A 21595-nucleotide genomic window follows, 5' to 3' on the forward strand; every position below is an offset into this window, starting at 1 on the left:
GAAGAGAAGGAAACAAGAAGAAAATGAAGGAGATAGAAAGAAAACCAGATCAGAAGCACCAACTGTCTGGACCCAAACAAAGAAATCTCAAGTGAAAGGTGGGATGTGAAGGAGAGAATCAAGGTTCCGTGTCTACCATCCCTGATTCCAGTGCTCAGATCCCCTGCGAATATTCTTCTACATTGGCATGTATGTTGTGCATGGCGGCACATTGCATGTCTGTACACAGGACATCAAGCCTGATCATCACTAGACTTCAGTGCAGACTCTCATCTTAGAGTCATTTGTTCTTTACTGGTTTTTTTTTTCTCCTTCCTTTACTAGAACAATTTTAAAAGAGAATAAAAATAGTCATGGAGTTAAAAGAAAGGTTAATGAAAATGGAAAGATGCAGCTAATGTGTTTCATCCTGCAATTACAGAGTCCTGGCACAATCAGTGGGATTGTTTGCAGCCTCCAGGTTGCTGCTGCTGATACCTTGTCTCTGTCATCTTCATTGCTGCTGCTAAGCTCAGGTTCTTCAAACTTTTGGCTGACTTTCCTGCAGAGAGCTCATTACAGTCTTTCATACTGCAACAGTTTAGAGAATGGGGGATATGTCCAGTAGCTGTTCATATGAGAATATTTTCTATACATGTAGCCATAGTACAGGCTAAATAACAGCAAGATAGAAGGCTTACAAATTGTTGAGTGTATTAAGTTTTTAATCCAATGATCAAGATCAATTTCTCTTATTTAAATGTCTTCAGCATGTTCAATCATGGAAACATTTTATAGAGCTGATCGATCTGTAATGTTTCCCTCTGAGTTCCTACTCCTAATTTTTCTGATCCTAAAAACTATTGGAACAGATTTTATAGTAAGCTACATGTTGGATGGCATTCATGTAACAATTATTGACAAACTACACACAATAGGAAAAGAGAGCCATCACTGACCATGCAGTATGCACTGGGATGAAAACTGTGGCATGTATGGCATTTGCAAAGGAGACTAATTGTAAGATAGAGATCACTATGTCTGTACCTCCACACTCCCACCCCTTTGATTTTTTGAGCTAAGGTTTCACTCTATCACTCTAGCCCATGCTGACCTGGAATTCACTGTGTAGTCTTAAGGATTCATACTCACCAGGATACTCTTACCTCTGCTTCCTGAGTGCTAGGATTAAAGGTGTGTGTCACCACACTCACCTACTATGCATTTTTATACATAAAGTAATAAATGCTAAGACTGCTGACAGCCATACTTAAGGTCATATAATCAAGGAGAACTTGAGCTATCATATAAATTTTGTAACTTTTTTTTTTTTTTTTTTCGAGGTAGGGTCTCACTCTGGTCCAGGCTGACCTGGAATTAACTCTGTCATCTCAGGGTGGCCTTGAGCTCATGGCAACCCTCCTACCTCTGCCTCCCGAGTGAATTTTGTAACTTTTTGTACTCTATATTTATTTTTGCAAAACTAATCTTTCTCAAGAGCAGTTCTCCTTTCTGTGAAATACGGCTCCTGCACAGCTGAGTTAACTCAGCAGTGACGTCTGTGGTCGAACCCTTGCTGCCCATTCTGCAAGCATGATTTGTTTCAATTCTTCTTTCTACTCTGGCATAGTTTTGATTTCTTAATTTTTTTTGTAAATTATTCTAGTTAATACAAGCTAAAAGTGAATAAATTTACAAAAATCGATGCATCGCTCATGTTTCATCTTGTTTTTTGATAAACATCCACTTGTTTAGAGAGGAATGCCAGCATTGAACCTCCATAGGAGAGGACTCCACTTCCGAGTCAGAAGTGCTGTGTCAGCTGTGGTCAGCCTCTGCATTTTTGCTGTTGTTGCTATTATCTTCTCAGAGAATCGTATAAATTTATGCTAGAAATTTGACATAGTATTGTCTTTAAAAAAACTTAAATGCCTCTTTTGTTTTAGAAGTTTAAGCAATTCTTGCTAGAATAATTATAATCAAAGCACATAATGTGTTTCCATGACTTCTATTTTGTACATATATTCTGAAGTATTTCATTTCCATTGCCTTTTTTTGCCAATAGTTTCTCAAACTCAGCAGAATAGCAGTTTATTCTGAAAGTTACCTTTAAAATTAGCATCCCTCTTGAATGTCCAATAGCAACCTTACATAAACAAAGATTACTGACCAAGCCCCTGAAAAATTAACAGGTAAAAAGTGAATAATTCCATGGGAAATAAATCCAAGGCTTATGTCTCTGCTACATATCCCACAGCTTCCAAGCAAGTCTTACATCAAACATTGTTCCTCAGAAGTCCTGATGGTGAGTGACAATAGTAGACCTTAAAATGTAAACTACTTCAACATTATCTGTTGATTGATGGGTGCAAAAACACCCAACCTGTAAAATAAAATCCTGGTTTTCTTTTTGTTTTTTGCACTTGACTAAATGTATAAGGTTTCAAGGAATGATATACAAACCTGCAACAGAGAAAAATGTAGTCAAATATAGCCATGTGATCCACAACTTCTCAAAGCAAACACCTGAACTTGAGCCCCAAATCATGTGCTCTCCTACAAGCTGATATACCCCTCAGATATAATTAAGCACATTGGGATCTGTTGCAGTAAGGGTCTCCTCATGAATTTAAATGTGGCCTCTGTAATGACTTTGAGCTTTCAGGAGGTCATTATTTCATACTAATACATCCAACAATATACTGCTTGTTTTTACAGTCCCCTATGCCTGCTCATGTTTTATCCCTTCTCTCTAACTTCTCTACCTTAAAAAGGTTCCAGGCTAACTTGTGATTTCAATTTCCATATTTTCCCCTGGAAAGTATCTTCATGCCTGAAATCCTTACCTCTCCATCACTATCTTTGAAATACTCTTCATATTTTCACATGTCTATCTCCTATCTCACATCTCCTCCTCATACATTGTTAGTCAGCAGGGACTTCAGAAACCTTTCCATCCATACCCAAAGACTTACACCAGATTCACTGTGACATTTGTTCACATCTAGCTTAAAGATACAAGGAGATCTGTAGCTGTCTGCCTATGTGACCATCTATTGTAGCTCCTGGCATGTTATATTATTCACATTCATGCCATTCCTTTTATTTTAATAATTTACCTTTCTTAATCTCCAGAATGTGATGATTAAAAAATGATGATAAATGGAAAGTTAAAATTCTTCTTTAATAAGCTTGTTTGGATACTAAAATACTTCCCCAAATTATGTGCTTGAAAATAAAAAGCAAAACTGAAAATAATTATTGAAATCATTGACAAGGTCACTGCAGCCCAGGAACATGCGTGGTTCCCCATAATTTGAAAGATCAAGAGGCTTGGTGACAGCAAGGCCATCCAGATCCAGTGCAGCACAGGGTGCTACAATGATGTCAAAGAGAGTGCACTAAGCAAAACCTGTACTTTAAAGTAGAATGCAAACACACAGGTATTCAGGGGGAGATGCTTTCCCCAGGAATGTTCTGCCCTATATGAATTTCATGATACTGGGGAAAAAAGTCTATCCAAGAGCAAGAGAAGAAGCCATCATGTCTGCTGAAGGTCAAGCCACAGACTGTTCCTGGAGTCACAGATAAAGCAAAGTCAGTATCCCTGGTCTTCACACCTCTCAGCGGGAAGCCCCTGACTGACAACACAGACTGCATTTGGACTGCAACTCAGCCAGGGAGCTGCCTCAAGAACAGCTTTTGCAGAAATTCCTAATAAAATGTCTCCTCTCTTGGCCTCATGGGACAGGATTCAGAGCTGCCCTGATTTAGTATTTGCCTGAACTGCAATTCTTTTCTTCCCAAATAAATGCATGTTCTCTTGACCTTCCTGTCAGTCTTTCTTTAGGTAACCGTACTGAGAACACTGATTAGGGGAATGGTCTTTTAGAGACTAGAGCAGATACCCCAGTTTCTGGAGAAGTATCAGCTAATCCTCTGGGATTCTACATTCCTATCTTTAGCATGCTGTTCCATCTCATTGGTAATTGTGGGGAACTGCAAGGAGGGAACCACAAATGAAAAGCTAGGTGGGATTGAACAGCTTGGCTGAGGCTTCTTTTTGCCTTTGCAGTCCAAGTAACAATGAACAGAGGTAAAAGGTGACTGTCCCAGATGGCTGGCTGTTCCATGGGGAAGTTACTTAGTTTCCTGAAAGCTGCAGATCAACCTCTATCTAAACTGCCCATCTCCAGGCATGCATAGACTCTTTCCAGGATCTTCTTTACATTTGATTCCTGCTTTTTTTTTTTTTCCATGCAATTAACTTTTCTTCAAAACACAATTTGTTTTAAAAATGCATACCACAGAGCTAAAGAATCTAACCAGTAGAAATGACTGTAGTATTTATCTCTGAGTTCTCCATGTCCTGAAGGTGGGATTTATTGTTTTTTTCATTGTTATACTTAACACATCTGAAATTAAAATATTAAGTGATGGGGTATGGTGGCTCACATCTGTAATCCCAGCACTTGGGAGGCAAAGGTAGGAGGATCACCATGAGTTTGAGGCCATCCTGAGACCACATAGTGAATTCTAGGTCTGCTTGAACTAGAGTGAGACCCTACCTTGAAAAACAAAAGCAAACAACAACAACAAAAAGTGATGCATTAAGACCAATGACAATTGAGGCATAAATCATGATTTTTAATTTTGTTAAACTATGCGCATCATTCTGCTCCATGGTCATTATGCAAGGGTCTGGTTGCTTGGGAAAAAGGCCAATGAAACCTTGGATTGAAGTGACCAGGCTTGTGAGTGACCAGGTGTGGCTCCTCAGCACCACCACCTGCAGTGCAGCTCACAGCAGCACAGCACCTGGCCTCCCAGGCTCAGTAGGAGCTACTGTGTCAGGCCAGGTTCATGCTGGGATGAACAAAGGAGGGAAGAAGAGAGCAGGTTGGCTTTGGAATGAGAGGTGCTTGGATTCCTCCCCAGCACACAGCATGTGAGTGAGGACAAGAAGAAGGGCCCAATGCATGGTCTTTTCTATAGGACACTGGAGAAAAAATAAGTGCTCATTCAGATACACAGACGCACAATGCATACTTCATCTGAATAGACGCTCTAGAAGAATGGTAACTTGTGTGCATATCAAAATGCATTAAAACCTGTTTTGGTGTGTGAGATATTACTCTTAAATATATGGCTGGTGAATTTTTCAAGCTCAACATTAATTTGAATGTGTAAGAGGTGAAGGTTTCTGGAATCCCTATTTATGTAATCACATTTTTTTTTTCCCCTAGACACCTACTGGTCTACTACAAAAGAGTATCTTTGAGAAAGATAATTGAAAAAATTGAAAAAAAATGACCCTGCTTTCATAATTGCCTTTATTAAAATTAAAATGAGAAAGTGCTAGGTTCTGAGCCTGTGATTTAAAAGGTGGATGTGACATGAAAGAACCTAGCAACCATCATGTGTCTTTCCTCCCACACATAGTGGCCAGCTGAAATAGCAAAAGCATTTCATAAAAATACTACTTCTTTTCAGGGTAGAACTATGGTGAGAAGATTTCAAAATAGCAGGAGATATCCAAGAATATGTGGTTGAAAAGAATTGCTTCAACTCATCCACTAGGTAGGGTGTCATCTTACCCACAATTCCTTATGAAAGTCACTTCCATAATTAAATCAGAGCCATGTTCAGCCCTCTCTGAAAGAGCTCAACAGATTGTATTGAATATATAATCCCAGGAGAAGAAAATACACATGAATGGGACACAGAAGTTTCAAAAACAGGATGCAGGATATGCCTCCTATTGATGAATATATCATTTTCACAGCTTCCCAAGTTCCACAAGTCTTCCTAAAACCACTGTTGTGATTATGTTCCATCAGCTCACTAAATGCAGTCCTGCCTCAATAACACCTATGAGTCTGTCTATACCTTAATTACAGTGAGCTAGCTAGTGAACACCCAGTCAGGATGTAGTATGAACCGTCAAGATCTGCCCTCAGTGACACAATTCTTTCAGCAAGGCCCCACCTCCCAAAAGCTCCTGAACTCTCCCAAATTGCCACCATTTAGGGACTAAGTATCTGAGAAACATGAGGATATGGGGGATGTTTTACATTCAAACCACCCCAAATATGTTCCCTAGGTCTGGCTACCTCTCATCTACTTCAAGCCCTGATATCTTCGTCTGCCTCATAACTCTCACATCCTTTAGTGTATGATTTCACTGTACTGGAAACAATGTGTGATACTCAATGATCAGTGGTCATTCACAGCACCTAACTATGTTCTTACTGCTTCCTTTGGGGTTAACCTGCCCAGACTGGTGCTCTGCTGTTTTGCTCAAACATTAGTGTGAATAGTACAAATGTGAAAATATTTCAAATCAGTAAAAGAGATTGGCTTTTTGGACTTGTGCAGACCTCAGGCACTTCCTTGAAAATCTCAGAAACCAGGACTAATGTTTCTCAAAGGACAAGGAGTTCTGCCTTAAATTGTCATATGAACATCCTAGCTGAGATTTCTTCATGCTGGATTGCCCAGTAGATTTTAGATTCATCAATCCACAAGTTCTAGGAACTAATTCCTTAAAACAAAGGGACTAAGGGTGGGAGGAGAGAGGAAAAGGGGAATGAATATCCCTCTGTCTTCAATCTCTCTCATCCCAATATCCATCTCCTTCTCCCCATGAGAGAAGTTGTAGGAAACCCCTTTTAGTTGCATAGCCATTTTAACAATGCACATAGCTCTGCTAAATGTGGCTATCTCAGTTGTTCAACTTCCAAAAATAGGTGAATTTATAAATGCATCTATTTCTTATTGTTTTAGAGGCTGAAAGTCCAAAACGAAGGACCCAGTCGAAGGGTGTGTGGAAATAGCCCTTGTCTAGGCTTAGAGATGTATGGCTTGGATGGTACAAGGGAAATCAGTCAGGCCACAGCAGTTAGGATGTTCTTGTTCCTGAATGGAGAAGCAACATGTCACCAACCATCTTAAAGGGCAGAGGAATTTTAAAATTGTGTCACACATCCTGAAGCGTTATATGCAAACCAGATATGAGGCCACAGAAATCATGTACTTTAATGCAGTTCATGTTATCGTGATAAGTCAGTATCAGAAAATAAAATTATAACATAGCATTTGAATGTCAGTGGAAGTCACACCTTTTCTCCAGTAGAGTAGGCAGCTCAGTCTGAGGGAGAGGGAATGGGAGATGGCACGAGAGTAGAGAACTTAGACAAGTTTGATATGGTGAAGGATAAATATCACAGTGAGAGCCAAGGCAGGGAGCTGCACAGCCAGAAGCATCTGTAGGAAGAGCCACAATGAATTGGATGGGGTTGGGGATAGAAGAAGACAAAATTGGATTTGGTCTTATTGAGAGAGACTAACCTACTCAGGACTTAATTGACTCATTCAGACTTTCTCCCCCTTAGGTTTCAACTTGGAATATGTCTTCTCAGATTTCCAAAACCCTCCATGTCCTCACTTAAATATTTTTGGAAGCCCCTGAGCTTCACAAACAATTGCGCCCATGAAGAATATTGGTAATCATGTTCCTGTTCTGGTTTCATTTTGTACTTTTAACCCTATCCTGAATAAGGACACTACCACTGGTCTGTGTGTTCTGGTCAGTGCAGCCAGTGCCAGTCGCATGAGTAGATCTGGTACTGGAATAGGCCTTTGAGATCCTCACCTGGATTCCAAGCAGAGATGGCATTTGGTGTCCGGGGCTTTATTGTTAAGCTAAAAAGCTACTTATAGAAAAGTGCATTGTTCTTCAGAAAAAAAAAATGATTATCTTTTTAATTTTTTAAAGTATTTTATTTATTTATTTGACAGAGAAAGAAGGAGAGAGAATGGGAATGCCAGGGCCTCCAGCCACTGCAAACAAACTCCAGACGTGTGTGCCCCCTTGTGCATCTGGCTTATGTGGGTACTGGGGAATCGAACCTGGATCCTTTGGCTTTGTAGGCAAGTGCCTTAATTCCTAAGCCATCTTTCAAGCCTGAGAACAACTGATTCTTAACCACAAACTGTCTATGTGCAACCCACAACCCCCTTGCACAGAAGTAGCCTCAAAGCACACAACCAGCCTAGGTCAGCATCTGTATATAGATAGACCTCTGTGTTTTGAGTCACAAAACCACAGATACATTGATACAGCTGTGTTCCAAATTCAAGAAGTGCTGCATGGACCTATCTTAATGTGTAATTTTCCATAAAGCTGTAAGTGGCATGATAATCCATGCGTTAATTTGGGGAGGGAATACATATGCAAACACATATCATTCATATTATTAATGTACCAGAAGAAATGTATGTGAACATTTTACCTCTCACATCTGTAATTAAGTTTGTCACCAAGACACAGTTAGGACTATTTACAGACAGGCTATTTACTCTTTTCAGTTCCCAAATATTCCACAGGAAACCCAGTGATTAGATTCACAATGGCAAACATGGTGCCAAGTGGGTGAGACACCCTAGAGAAAAGACTGGCTCTACAAGGAGAACTTGAGGCTGGAAAGGACACTGGAAATGGCTTCTCTCCAACATTCAATAGTAATCACACAGAAGAATTACACTGTTTTATTATACAGAATAATACAAAAATGTTGGAAGATCCAGTGCTTAAAAAGAGCAAAAAATCCTTCCTTTTTGTCAGTTTTCATCCATGAGTGGTTTGCTCTCCATCCTGTCTGATGCCTGAATTAGGGCCACAGGTCCCATCCTGAGCCCGCTTTGGTGTCTGCCAAGACTGTCAGGGGTTGTGGCAGGGAACATCAGATAGGACAACTAAACGACACACACCACACACATGACAACACCACCTATTCTGTTTTGACAGGCTACTTCTTTGAAGGGGGTCTCTGCACACACAGCAGGAAGCCCTAATATCTGATAAAAACTGACCATCACAGCAACCAATGTTGACCTTCTCCTTGACATTTTTTCTCACCATCAAGATTAAACTTTATCTCAGTCTCCACAGCAACTGACTACTGTTGCATGCCACTGGTACTGCTCCCCTGATCAATAGGCTATTTTGCTTCAGAATGTTTTTCTATTTCAGCTTCCCATTTCAAATCCAGTATCTTCTGCTGGGAAAAAAAATAAATAATAATAACTTTCATGGAATCTCTATTTTATTTTTATTTGTGTCCAAACATAATTATACTTGATACTTATATTATTTTAAAATAATTCCCATTATGAAGTGCACACAAGGTAAATCCATTCTGCATTTTCAAAGTCTTTTGAAAAGGCAAACAAAATATACAAGAAATATCATTCTCAACTGGTCTGTTGTCTTGCAGTTCTTGGTACAGGCTTTACTTCTTGTCTTAAGCTTACCCACTTTTACATGGGGCAGTCATGCAGAGTAAGCAAGCAAGTAGCCCATGTTTCACAGTGGGTGGGGTCTTATAAAGCCACATACTGGCTCTGATGCATTTTCATCATAAAAAAATGGTATTGGAAAAACTTCTTTCTTAGTAAAACCTGTAAAACATAAAACAGAAAGGCCTCAGCCACAATGCATAATAACCCTATGACTAAATAATTTACTGTCCAACAATCTGCAGCTTCTTTACCTTCCTGAATTTTTAGTTTTAACTGCAAGATCACATTATTTCCAGCAAAGATTTTTTCCATATGTTAATGAAAGACAATGACAACAACAAGAAGCATGTAAAACATTGGGTTCATAAGGAGCTCTCAAAACCTTTCCTTCAGTATAGGTTTCAGATCTACAATCTTCTGTAAATATTTGAGAGTTTCCATGACAGGTATTGGAATTTTGGTATTAGAAGAGTACAAGAAAACTAGTATTCATAATAGAGGTCATGCCAGTGATAATTAGGATATCTTTTTCTATGATTCTGGCAATGAATAGAAAGTTATTAACAAATAAACAATGTAAAATGTTATATCTGAATCATCTTAGGCATACATGATGTACTTGAAGCCCTTCTGAGAAAACACAAAGTCCTGAGGATAGCAAGTGCACACCCAGGTCACAGAAGTGGGGACCTTCCTGGCAAACTCACTTTTTGCTACCATGCTGTGTATCTTCAATGTTCTTTTTGGTTTCTCTTTTGTTTGTTTGTTTTCTAGTTTATTCTTGCTTTACAACTAATTTGTCTCTTGTTGAGTCTCTGATATGCTCATGCTTTAGGCAACAGCAATGAGATGAAAGTGTAAATGTGACACATGTACTTTGTTGTCATTAAATGTGCCAATATGCAAGCCAGACACAGTCACTGCAACTCCATTCTCCTTACTCCAACATGATTTGTATCCAGGACCACTTTCCTCTAATCCACAAGCAAATATTGAACCTCTATTAAGCAGCATCAGCCACAGTTACTTTATGTTATAATGGTTCTGGAATTGTCTCTAAAATTTATGTTTTCTTCATTTATTTGAAAGAATGAATTATGGTAGTCTTAGGTTGCTCAGTAGAAAGGTTTCTCAACTTGAAAACTGAGGTGCCATGAACAAAGTTATGCCAACCTTCCATCAGCACTCAGGCCTGGCATCGCCAATGTTCAGATGTGCTCTGAGACTGTGTGAAAAAGGACAGTCAATGAATACAGAATTTCCTTTCTATCAGGAACTACCCCTGGGGTGGTGGATTTTTGAAAGGTGTTGTATGGACCACATAGCTCATTTCTAAGGCAGAATAGCATTAGAACCACAAACATCATCAACAAAAATGAATCCCTAAGACAGTCTTTATCACCTCTGAGGGGGCTCTGTGAAAATACCGTGGGCAATAATCTTCTGGAAATAATTTAAGTGAGGTCTTGCCTAGAGACTGAGCAGAGGCTGATAACTGCTTCAGATCTCTTCAGTTCTGCCTGCTCTGTGACTTAAATTCACAAGCTCTGCTGGCAGACTCATCAGCTGGTCAAATAATGAATCTATTTTTTATCTTGTCCTGCCCTGTGCTAATCTGAGCCCAGCTCTCTTTCATGTAAATGAGAGCCAGTGTCTGACTCAGCTGGGCAGGGTGGCAATGGAACGTGAGCCTGGAGCTCCGTGACAGAGAGCTTACATCTTTAAAACCTGTCTGTGAGCCCCACATTTCTAGTAGTAACAGAGGATATCAGGTATAAGTTCAGGCTGTTCTTTTCACAGTGCTGAAAACAGGTGGGAATCTTGGCCAATAAATATCCGACCACATAAGGAAATTCTCATCATCCTGGTCAAGATGCCAAGGTTTCAGGGCAAAATTGCTCCCACACTTAATTCAGAGGGGAACATGAGAGAAGATTTTTTTAAATTTATTTATTTATTTATTTGAGAGCGACAGACACAGAGAGGAAGATAGATAGAGGGAAAGAGAGAGAATGGGCGCGCCAGGGCTTCCAGCCTCTGCAAACGAACTCCAGACACGTGCGCTCACTTGTGCATCTGGCTAACGTGGGACCTGGGGAACCGAGCCTCGAACCGGGGTCCTTAGGCTTCACAGGCAAGCGCTAACCGCTAAGCCATCTCTCCAGCCCAAGAGAGATGATTTTTAATATTGCTTCTCAGAGTTGTCAAATCAAGTAGGAGCAGAGCTTCACATTGGTTGAAACCAATGAGATACAGGATCAGTTCTCTGACTTGTTTGTCAGAGAGGAGGAAAACTGATGTATATAAGCACCACAACAAAGGCTGAGTTCTTGGCAAAGACAGGAATGAACGAGGGGTGTTTCATGGAGAAATACTAGAGTTGCCATAGAAACACATTTGAACTCATGAAGCTCTTGACTACTTTCTTTGTAATTATTAAACATAAAATATATCTTAATTTTAATTCATTGCACTTATTTAATTTGTCCTCTTGGCATCCTTCCCCTACAACTTTAAATTCATAGAATTCCTTACCAGAATCCACGCAGATCATTGGTGAGGTAGGAGTGGCCAAACAGAGCAAGGAAATTATACTCAGGGTTGAATTACTCTTAGAAAGTTTCACTCCAGATTCACAAAATGTACATTAAATAATTTTCAACCAACTACAATGGAGACTCCACCACAGAAAATACACTTCACTACATGCATGCGGGACTCTTTTCCCTCCATGAGTTTACAGCTGCATTGAGGAGTCTTTAGCCAATAGTCATAGGATAAAGGCATATCAGGTATCTTTCCCCGAACTCCTTTGTGCAGAGCAGCTTCATCTCAGCCTATTGAAGCATTAAGATGAAGAAGCTGTGGAAACACGCCCATGGAGTCTGCAGGATGGCTGCCAAGACATTCACGCTTCATGGGGAATAAAGGGGTAAGAGTGTAACAAACTCTTTCTGGTACAGCATCTCAGGGATCTTAGAATCACAAAGGAGTTCTTAATGAAATGGGCATATGAGGCATATGAAATGTGGGCCCTAAACTGTGATGGTCCAACAAAGCCTCCAAAATTGACTCCATTTCCTTTATTCACATGCTTTTTGAGAATTTTAACAAATGAGAAAACTGTGATTTGATCCTATTCCCATTTTAACACCCTCTTTTGCCCCCTTCCTCCCTTTCCTCACTCCTGTTCCCCAGGAGCACATCCTCCTTCAGAGTGGTCCTTCTTCTGTATTGATGTCTCAGTCTTTTTTCCTGATCTGTCCCCTAGGTCAGAGTTGCAATGGGCTCAGAATTGTGCAGGTCTTGTGGGGACAATGACAAATGACTGTGAGGTCATGAATGCACCAATAGGGGAAGACAGTGCCTAAAAGTACTTTTGCTCATCATATGGCCCTTGCATCACCCCTTCCCCCCTTCTGCAATGTTCCTGAAACCTTGGAGGGCATGCTGGCGATGTCTCATTTAGTGTTGTGCTTTCAAAAGCCTCTCATTTTCAGTTGTTTGTTTGTTTATTTATTTATTTAGAGGGAGAGAGAGAATGGGTGCTCCAGGGCCTTTAGCCACTGCAAACAAACTTCAGACATGTGTGCCCCCTTGTGGCATATGTGCAATATTGCATACTTGTGGTACTGTGCATCTGGCTACATGGGACCTGGCGATTCAAACATGAGTTCGTAGGCTTGCAGTTAAGGGCCTTAACCACTAATCAATCTCTCTAGACCTCTTATTTCCAGTTTTGATGAAATTAGAGTTTCCTCAGTGTCTACCATCATCTCCATATAGAAGTTTCAATGGGCAGTTGTGGAAGTAGGTTATTTATTCATTATGAACTCTAGACACATGCATCACTTGGTATGTCTGCCTTTACGTGTATACTGGGGAATTGAACTCTGGTTGTTAAGCTTTGCAGGCAAGTGCACTAACTGCTAAGCAATTTCTACAGCCTCTGTGAAAGCAGTTTTAATATCCCTTCTGCCACCTCCTCTGAAATGGTGAACTCCACTATGTTACTCCATGTTTGTGCTACAAGCCAGCCTTAACCCATGAAGCATTTTAGTATACTCTCAATTGCTTATGGGTAATTGGAAATTCCACTTTCCCATTTATAGACTTCCAATGATGTGATTACTAATTCTACTACCCTATGTTTGGTCTGAACTATGAACACATATTATCTAAGACTCAAAGGGACTCTCGAGTGGAGAGATTTGTGGTCTGTGAGGATCTACTCTGAGTTTACATGATTTATTTTACATTGATGAATCTCAAAATTGTCATAATCATCTTATTTTTTCAGAAAATTATGTATTCAGATTTTAAAATCCATACTCTAAAGCAAGCTAAAAGGTAAAACTTGGAAAAGAAATATGAGAGAATGCAGACGTCTCATTTCCAATACATCGTTGCCTAGGTAACATGGCCTATCTAAGCATTCTGAATTGGTAGGCGTTGACCATCTATATTTGGGGATTCAAATCTGCAATGAAGCAAGTTTCCATGGTGCCAGAAATTACATAACTGTTTTCCAGTAAGTTTTAGGAGGAAGTTGTATGTCTTATGGGCATATTTGAGGCTCAAATATAATAACCAAGCAATCACATTGCTAAGTGATAGTTTCTCACATTCAATTCCAAGGTGCATATTTGCTATTGCAAATAATAATAATAATAATAATAATAATAATAATAATAATAATAATAATTTAGTACAGGAGGTCTTGAACTCAAAGTCAAAAAGAAATGATTAAATAAAAAGATAAACCATATAAGTTAGAAAGTAACATTGCCTTGGTCACAGCTGAAGCTTACCATGGATTTAGCCTCTTCCTGGGAAACTAATCATCAGTTATCCACACAGGATGGGAGAAATCCTGTTTCACTTATACAGAAAGTCTTAACTCATAGAAAAATATGTGGGGATGTGTTCAATGTTCTATGACATTTCTTTTTTTTTTAAATATATTTTGTTCATTATTTATTTATTTATTTGAGAGCGACAGACACACAGAGAAAGACAGATAGAGGGAGAGAGAGAGAATGGGCACGCCAAGGCTTCCAGCCTCTGCAAACGAACTCCAGATGCGTGCGCCCCCTTGTGCATCTGGCTAACGTGGGACCCGGGGAACCGAGCCTCAAACCGGGGTCCTTAGGCTTCACAGGCAAGCGCTTAACTGCTAAGCCATCTCTCCAGCCCGACATTTCTTAAAGAAAGTGAGTGTGTTATGGATAAGTATAAACACAGAAGGGCCCATCAGTTAGTATTTACACAAACTAGAATCAGGCAGTAAGGGTGAATTAAAGATGGACTTGATAAATTTTGGAGGCTGTCCATATCTGCCCAGGTGATTTAATGATCCCAACTATGGAATAACAAAATGATGCTTCACACAGCAGCCATTGTTGATATTAACCTCATGACACCCTAATACCAAATTCTCTGCTTATCTGTTCTTATCACTGATATTCATATCAAACATAATCAAAATGGACACATGACAATGGTCAGGAGGCAGAGCTGGCCTTGTTCCCACCTTAGTCAATTATGAATTGGTCTTGAGAGGCAAACATTCACAGTATCTGGGTGATCTTGAAATTTTGAGTAGTACAAGGCAGTTTCTCTGTGTTTCCATGGTAACAACAAGTTATAAAAGGCTAGGGATACAAAGTAAGGCAGTGCACTGACATCCTTAATCCCCACATACAAACATGGATGACAGGGTATGTGTGCAGGAGTGTTTAAGCTATAATGCAAAGAAAGATCCATGTTTCATCTACTTTACAAACACTATGTATACAGAAACCATGCATATTAGTTGTTTCACTAACACACATACAGATATTTGATTGTGCACATATTAAGAAGGAAACATTTTCTAAAATACTGAAGAGTATTATGGGCATCTAAACAGCTGACAATAAGCTAACAGAAAGTACATATATCAGAAAGAGTTCAGGACAAAAATTAGGGCTGCTCTGTGCTACCTGGTATTTGAGGAATTGGGGTTCTTTCCAAATAACAACCTCCTTATGAGCCCTTACTCTATCTAAGAGTACCTGTGAGCTGGCTGCCCAGCAGAGCAGACAGAACTTTCCAAGTGGTGCATTCAGCTCGGTGCGGAGGTATTGTGTGGATAGGTTTCTAAATGGCTGGGAAAGAAGCAAGCTGGAAGGATGTGGATTAAGAAATCCTCTTGTGGGGCTGGAGAAATGGCTTAGTGGTAAAGCACTTGCCTATGAAGACTAAGAACCCCGGTTTGAGGCTTGATTCTCCAGGACCCACGTAAACCAGAAGCACAAGGGGGCACACGCATCTGGAGTTCGTTTGCAGTGGCTGGAGGCCCTGGCGTACCCATTCTCTCCCTGACTCTCTCTCTCTCTCTCTCTCTCTTTCCCTCTTTATCTTTCAAATAAATAAATAAAAATAAAAAAGAAATCCTTTTGTTGTTGGAGAGATGGATAAGTGGTCAAGGCACTTGCCTGTAAAGATGAAGAACCCAGGTTCAACTCCTAAGGACCTACATAAACCAGATGCACAAGGTGGCATATGCATCTGGAATTAGTTTGCAGTATCTGGAGGCCCTGGTACACCTATTATGTATTTCTCTAACTCACTTTCTCTCAAATCAATAAATAGATATCATATATATATATATATATATATATAGAATATATATATATATATATATATATATATATATATATATATATATATAGAAGTCCTTTTGTACCTGAACTCTAGAAGCAGAGCAGTAGATGTCAAGCTTAATAGCTGAAGACTACTATTCCATCATGGTCTGCAGACTTTTCTTGTCAATGAGCATCATACTTTTCTCTTTATGAGCCATATAGTTCACAAAATATTATGTTATAAATTATTTTAGGGCATAATGTATTCTGAGGACATCAATCACCAGCCCTATACTATACAACTATACTAGTACTATTATTGAGGAAATGGCAAAGCACTGTGGAAGATGTTGTGAATAATCCTTGAAGTTACCACTGTTTTCTTCTTGCCTCATCATCCTAATTGCTGTGGTTAAAATTATGTGCCACTAAGTGGGGCTTCAAGCTCTATTCTTTATTTAGAGTTATTAAATAAAACAAATAATGATGTTTAAGGCGCTGGTGTGATGGCTTAGCAGTTAAAGTTGCTTGATTGCCACCTGGGCTCAATCCCCAGTACCCACATAAAGCCAGATGTATAAGGTGATATATATTTCTGGTGTATGTTTGCAATGGCAAGAGACTTTGGAACTATCTCTCTCTCGAGCTCATAAATAAATAAAAATATATCTTCTTGAAAGAAAATATGAACGCTGGTGCTTTCTGTGTGTAGGGTGGAGGCTACCTTATAAGACAGCCTTGTTTCTTTCTTCCTACTACACATGCAGGTCTGTAGGAATTCTCAGTAGGCCTGCAAATGTTAGCTAAATGTAAATGTCCTATAGGTTAAAAAGATAACTAGAAGTTTGCCACTCACAATTTGTGAATCCTAAATATAAATATGCTAAGACTTATGGAAAGAATGACTTAGAAAATATGGGGGAAAACTGATGAATCACCCTTCAATGCAGTGGAAACTATCCAAATAACTAATGTGTTTTACTTTAAAAAAAGTTTTCTTTATTGAAAGACAGAGAGAGAGGGTGTGTGTGTATGTGTGTGCGTGCGTGCGTGTGTGTGTGTGTGTGTGTGTGTGTGTATACATGGTTACCTCAAAGCCTCTTGCAACTGTAAAGTAACTCTAGATACATGTTACATTTTGTTTGTCTGCCTTCTGGGTTAGGGGAACTGAACCCAAACTGACAGACTTTGCAAGCAAGTCACTTTCACTGCTGAAGCTTCTTACCATCCTTTTTTTTTTTTTTTTTTTAATTTTTTGTCTTTTTAAAGAAAATTTTGCAATGGTACTTTTAAAAAGGAAGTTATGTTGAATGGATAAAAAAAAAAAGGGCTAGAAATAAGCAACAAGCAATAAGCCACTTCCCTCCGTGAGAAAGCACAGGACACCTTCAGGGTCTTGAAACCTGATCATTGTTGTCCTCCCTGTCCTGCTTCTAATCTGTGGAATTAATAACCTACCTCAGTTCCTGCACCTGCTAGTGACATCTGGAGGTCCTTCATTTCCCCATACCCCCAGAATTGCCCTGGCTACCAGGACCACACATTGTTCATTTTGGTTTGGTTATATTCTACATCATCAGAGGCATACTCCCTGTGGTGATGTGCAATAATTAATTTTAGATGCTTATTTAGTTCTAAACATTGTCAACAAAAGTATCTTTAGAAGTCTCCAAAGCTTTTATATTTTTCATATTTAAGTCAAATTCTATTAAAGTCATTGTCAACACTGTAAGTTCTAGGACTATGTAGTCATGAGATGTGCAGTGAATACACACAGGTGCAGACACTCTTGGTAACCAAGTGAGGGTGGTGCCTTAGGTGAAATCTAAAAACACCCAGTACTGGAGAGCAAACTTGTCCATCTGCTTTTCCTATCCCCACAGAGTTCTGTTCCATTGTCTCCATGGAGATCTCCCACTTGCTTTCATTTTCTAAAGGCGCCTCAAAGGCAGTCCCTTGTTTTTTTATTCTTGTTCACTTTTGTACTTCCCCACATGCACAGCTGAACAGAGCGGTTGAGATTTGCCCTCTTGGTTCCACAGGCTTGGTCATCAACACCACAGCTCCCCACATGGTGAGGGCAAGAGGTCTATCTCGTCCTGGGCAAGGGCTTCAGGGTGTATTCTTTTGCATGCATTCATCTAAGCCATAGCGGACTTTTAAAGAAATTCTCTATCAACATGCTTTTCAGAAGTACTCCCAGAGGAACAGTGACATGCTGTAGTATGTGTGCATTACAGAACTGCTATTCACTCATATGGGGTGTGCAAAACTGGTAAGAAGTTAACACAAAATATTAAAAAATGTGTTTAGAAAATGAAAATGTCCATCATGCTGAACAGCTAAGAGCATAAAAATTGTCACAGGTTTGATGCTTCATGCAACAGAAAGTTTACTGGATGGAAATACACAGTCACCCATTCCAGATGGTGTCTGATGTTTAAGGCTTTAGTTTTTAATCAATTTATTTTATTTCATTTTTTTTTTTGTTTGCTTGTTTTCTGGAGTCTCACTCTAGCCTAGCCTGACCTGAAATTCACTATGTAGTCTCATGGTGGCCTCAAACTCACAGCCGTTCTCCTATGTCTGCCTCCTGAGTGCTGGGATTAAAGACATGCACCAACCTGTCCAGCTGTTTCACAATTTGTTTTTTGGGAAATTTCCAACATATATTACCAAGGAACACGGATTATTTGTGAACTTCATGGAACAGAGTGGTTCTCATGTCCCTAGTGAGCCACAGAGAAAATAGGCATAGACTGAAAAGACAGTGTGGCTAGCATGCATGTGTGTCCATGCACATATGTGTGCATACAGGTGGAGGACAGAGGGAAATCGTGAGTGCTGGTCCTTAGCTACTTCACACAGAGTTTTGATATTTTTTCTTTTTTTTTTTTTATTTCTTCTTTTTTTGAGACAGAGTCACTGGTTAGGAAGTCACCAAGTAGGCTAGACTGATTAGATAGCTCGCAAGTCTCAGGAATCTGCCTGTCTCTGCCCTCAGTGCTGGAATGACAAACCCAATTTAATATTATTATCATTGTTATTATATTTATTATTATTGCAGTGTGAGTTCTTGAGGTTGAACTCAGGTCCTTATGCTTGCATGGCAGTCATTTTACCAACTGAGCCATCATCCGTGCCTCAAATAATACATTTTGAAGGTGCATCAGACCATGATGTCATTCTCAGCCCCTGCAACTAAACTCAGCCAGTTTTGTCCAAGTTTAGAAAGCAAAGTAAATGGCAGGATAATAATCTAGGGGAGACCCAGCAGTTAATAAGTGGTCCAAACAGAACCTGTGATGCAAGTTGGTCACCCTAGATACTCAAAAGGTCTTTCTATGCAATTTAGCAAGACGCTGTCTCAAAAAAACTATATAAAGACTTAGAGCTTTATCTGAGAGTTAGATCACTTGCCTAGCATATGTGCAGCTGTAGTTTTAATATCCAATAATGTAAAAAAAAAAAAAAAAAACAATGAACAGCACTGCCTGAACCGATTGTGGGTCACATAAAAGTACTATGTCCTTCTCTAGTACTGACACATGCCAGCCAACAAATCACACTGAAAATGACAGCTACCTAGGCACTAAGGCTTAGAGATGAAATGGACATTGCTGCCAGAAACCATGAGAGTTTTTCAATAACCTAGCGAAAGTATTCAATGAGTCTTCTACAAAATTGATCTCTACTGACAGCTGAGTCCCAGGAAGTAGTCTGAAATGGAGGGTCCTGTGTTTAGCTGGGCTCACATGAGGCTGACAGGCAAAGTCATGCCTTCAGCAAAGGGAAAGCAACTGGCCTCTATAATGATTGGACATCATTGAAAACTCACACAATACACTTTCATATTCATTGTATTTATTTAAAAAGTAGAATATTACACATTGTTAGCATCACATCCAGATTCTTGCCTATGCCTGAAAGACTATATGGTTCTCCATGTTTTATAATGGTAAAATAATGGCACTGTATAGGAAGGTTATAGAAGTTTTAGGAGGTGAAACCTTGCTGGAGAAAGAAGCCACTGGGGAATAGGCCTCGAGGTCTTCTAGTTTAGTGTTACTTTTTGTTCTCTCTCCGTATCTTGAATGAGGCTGCAATGTCATCAGCTGGTGCCCTGCTAGTGATAGCATTCCTTCTATACCATGATCGATCACAGATTAAAAATATTAGCCAGACTTCCGGCCAAGATGGCGACCACCTAGCTGCACTCCAGATACCAGGGAGAAAAACATAGATGCAGATCCTATGGAGAGAGCTGCCCCAACATACCTCAAAAGGGGCCCAACTGAAACTAAGGACAATTGGTTAAACAAGCAAGGGTGATGCTTTCCTGTGAACCAGATACCAGCACAAAGGGGAAGGAGACCAATGCAGAGAAAAATCAACTCCTACCAAATCAGAGAGCCAGAGCCTCAGATGCCCCCAACACCTCAGCACTGAAGCAGACCAAAAATGAACTCAACATGGCTCAGGGAAATTTTGCGGAAGAGGGGGCGGAAAGAATGTCAGAGTCACATGTTGGGTCATGATTTGCAGAACATTTAGCATACCAATAAGTGGGGACTAACTCCACAATGCACGACCCATTTACATCAACAAGGAGGGTCTAATGGGAGGGGCTAGATCATAGATGAGCCTAAACAATGGTACCAAACTGCCTGTATTTGATGCAAAGAAAACTAATAAATCAAATTAAAAAAAAAAAAAACACAGAGCCCAGAAGGTAGTATATACTATAGCATGATTGTTAAAGTCTTTAATAATAAAATGATTAAGTAATAAATTTTTAAAGAACATATATGAATGAAATGGAGCCTTCTCATCGTATGTGTTGTTATATTTATTTATACATAATAAATAAAGATGAAAAGAAGACAAAAAAAAATATTAGCCAAATTAAACCAAACATACTCTTTCCTTACTTCAGCTGTTTATGGCCAGGTATTTATCCAAAAAATGATAAAGTAACTAATACAACCAATAAATGTCACAAGATAGGGTGCCTATGTCAGAGAACTTCCCTCCTGTATTGACCACATGAGTGGATATTAGAATGAATTAAAACCCAGGTATATAAAAAAAAAAAAAACAACTTGCAACTGTTTTTACAATGATTTTTTGATCAATAGGATGTACATATATATATATATATATATATATATATGTATATATATATGTATATATATATATAATATTTTAAATTTAATATGTATTTCTAATGGTATTTAGATATGTTAAACTCTTTGTAGTGACAATGCAGATATTAAAACTAGAGAAAAAGAAATAAAAGTCTTACCTTCCTATTCCCTCTTTACCTGTACTACCTGTAATTACTTTTCTACATGTAATTGGTCTTTGGGAACTTTCTAGCTTATGCTTTACATTCTCAGAATTCACTTTTTCTCCAAGGCAAAAAGATGAATCATAACTTGGAATCCATGTTCTACTTTTACCAAATTTCCTAACAGGCTTCTTTATCTTGCACTGGATATATTTGCAGATTACAACATGCTGAAACAAATATAAACATTCATGATTGCAAAAAGCTTCATTCACCTTGACCCTCTCGAAACAGAAGATGATGACCTCTAAAATGCTTCAGTCTGCACAACAGGGAAAACATATTACACAAACCTTAACACTTCTCAAAGGCGCTTATTAAGTCTGTAATATTT

General features: G+C 39.2%; 1 protein-coding gene across 4 annotated transcripts in view; it reads right to left on the minus strand.

Annotated features, from left to right (window-relative positions):
• The window catches only part of Csmd1 (CUB and Sushi multiple domains 1), a 1843561-nt gene that overhangs the window by 1149336 nt on the left and 672630 nt on the right, over positions 1-21595 (minus strand). The window lies entirely within an intron of this gene.

This window comes from Jaculus jaculus, chromosome 12 (assembly GCF_020740685.1).
Source record: "Jaculus jaculus isolate mJacJac1 chromosome 12, mJacJac1.mat.Y.cur, whole genome shotgun sequence".
Classification (NCBI taxonomy): Eukaryota; Metazoa; Chordata; class Mammalia; order Rodentia; family Dipodidae; genus Jaculus; species Jaculus jaculus.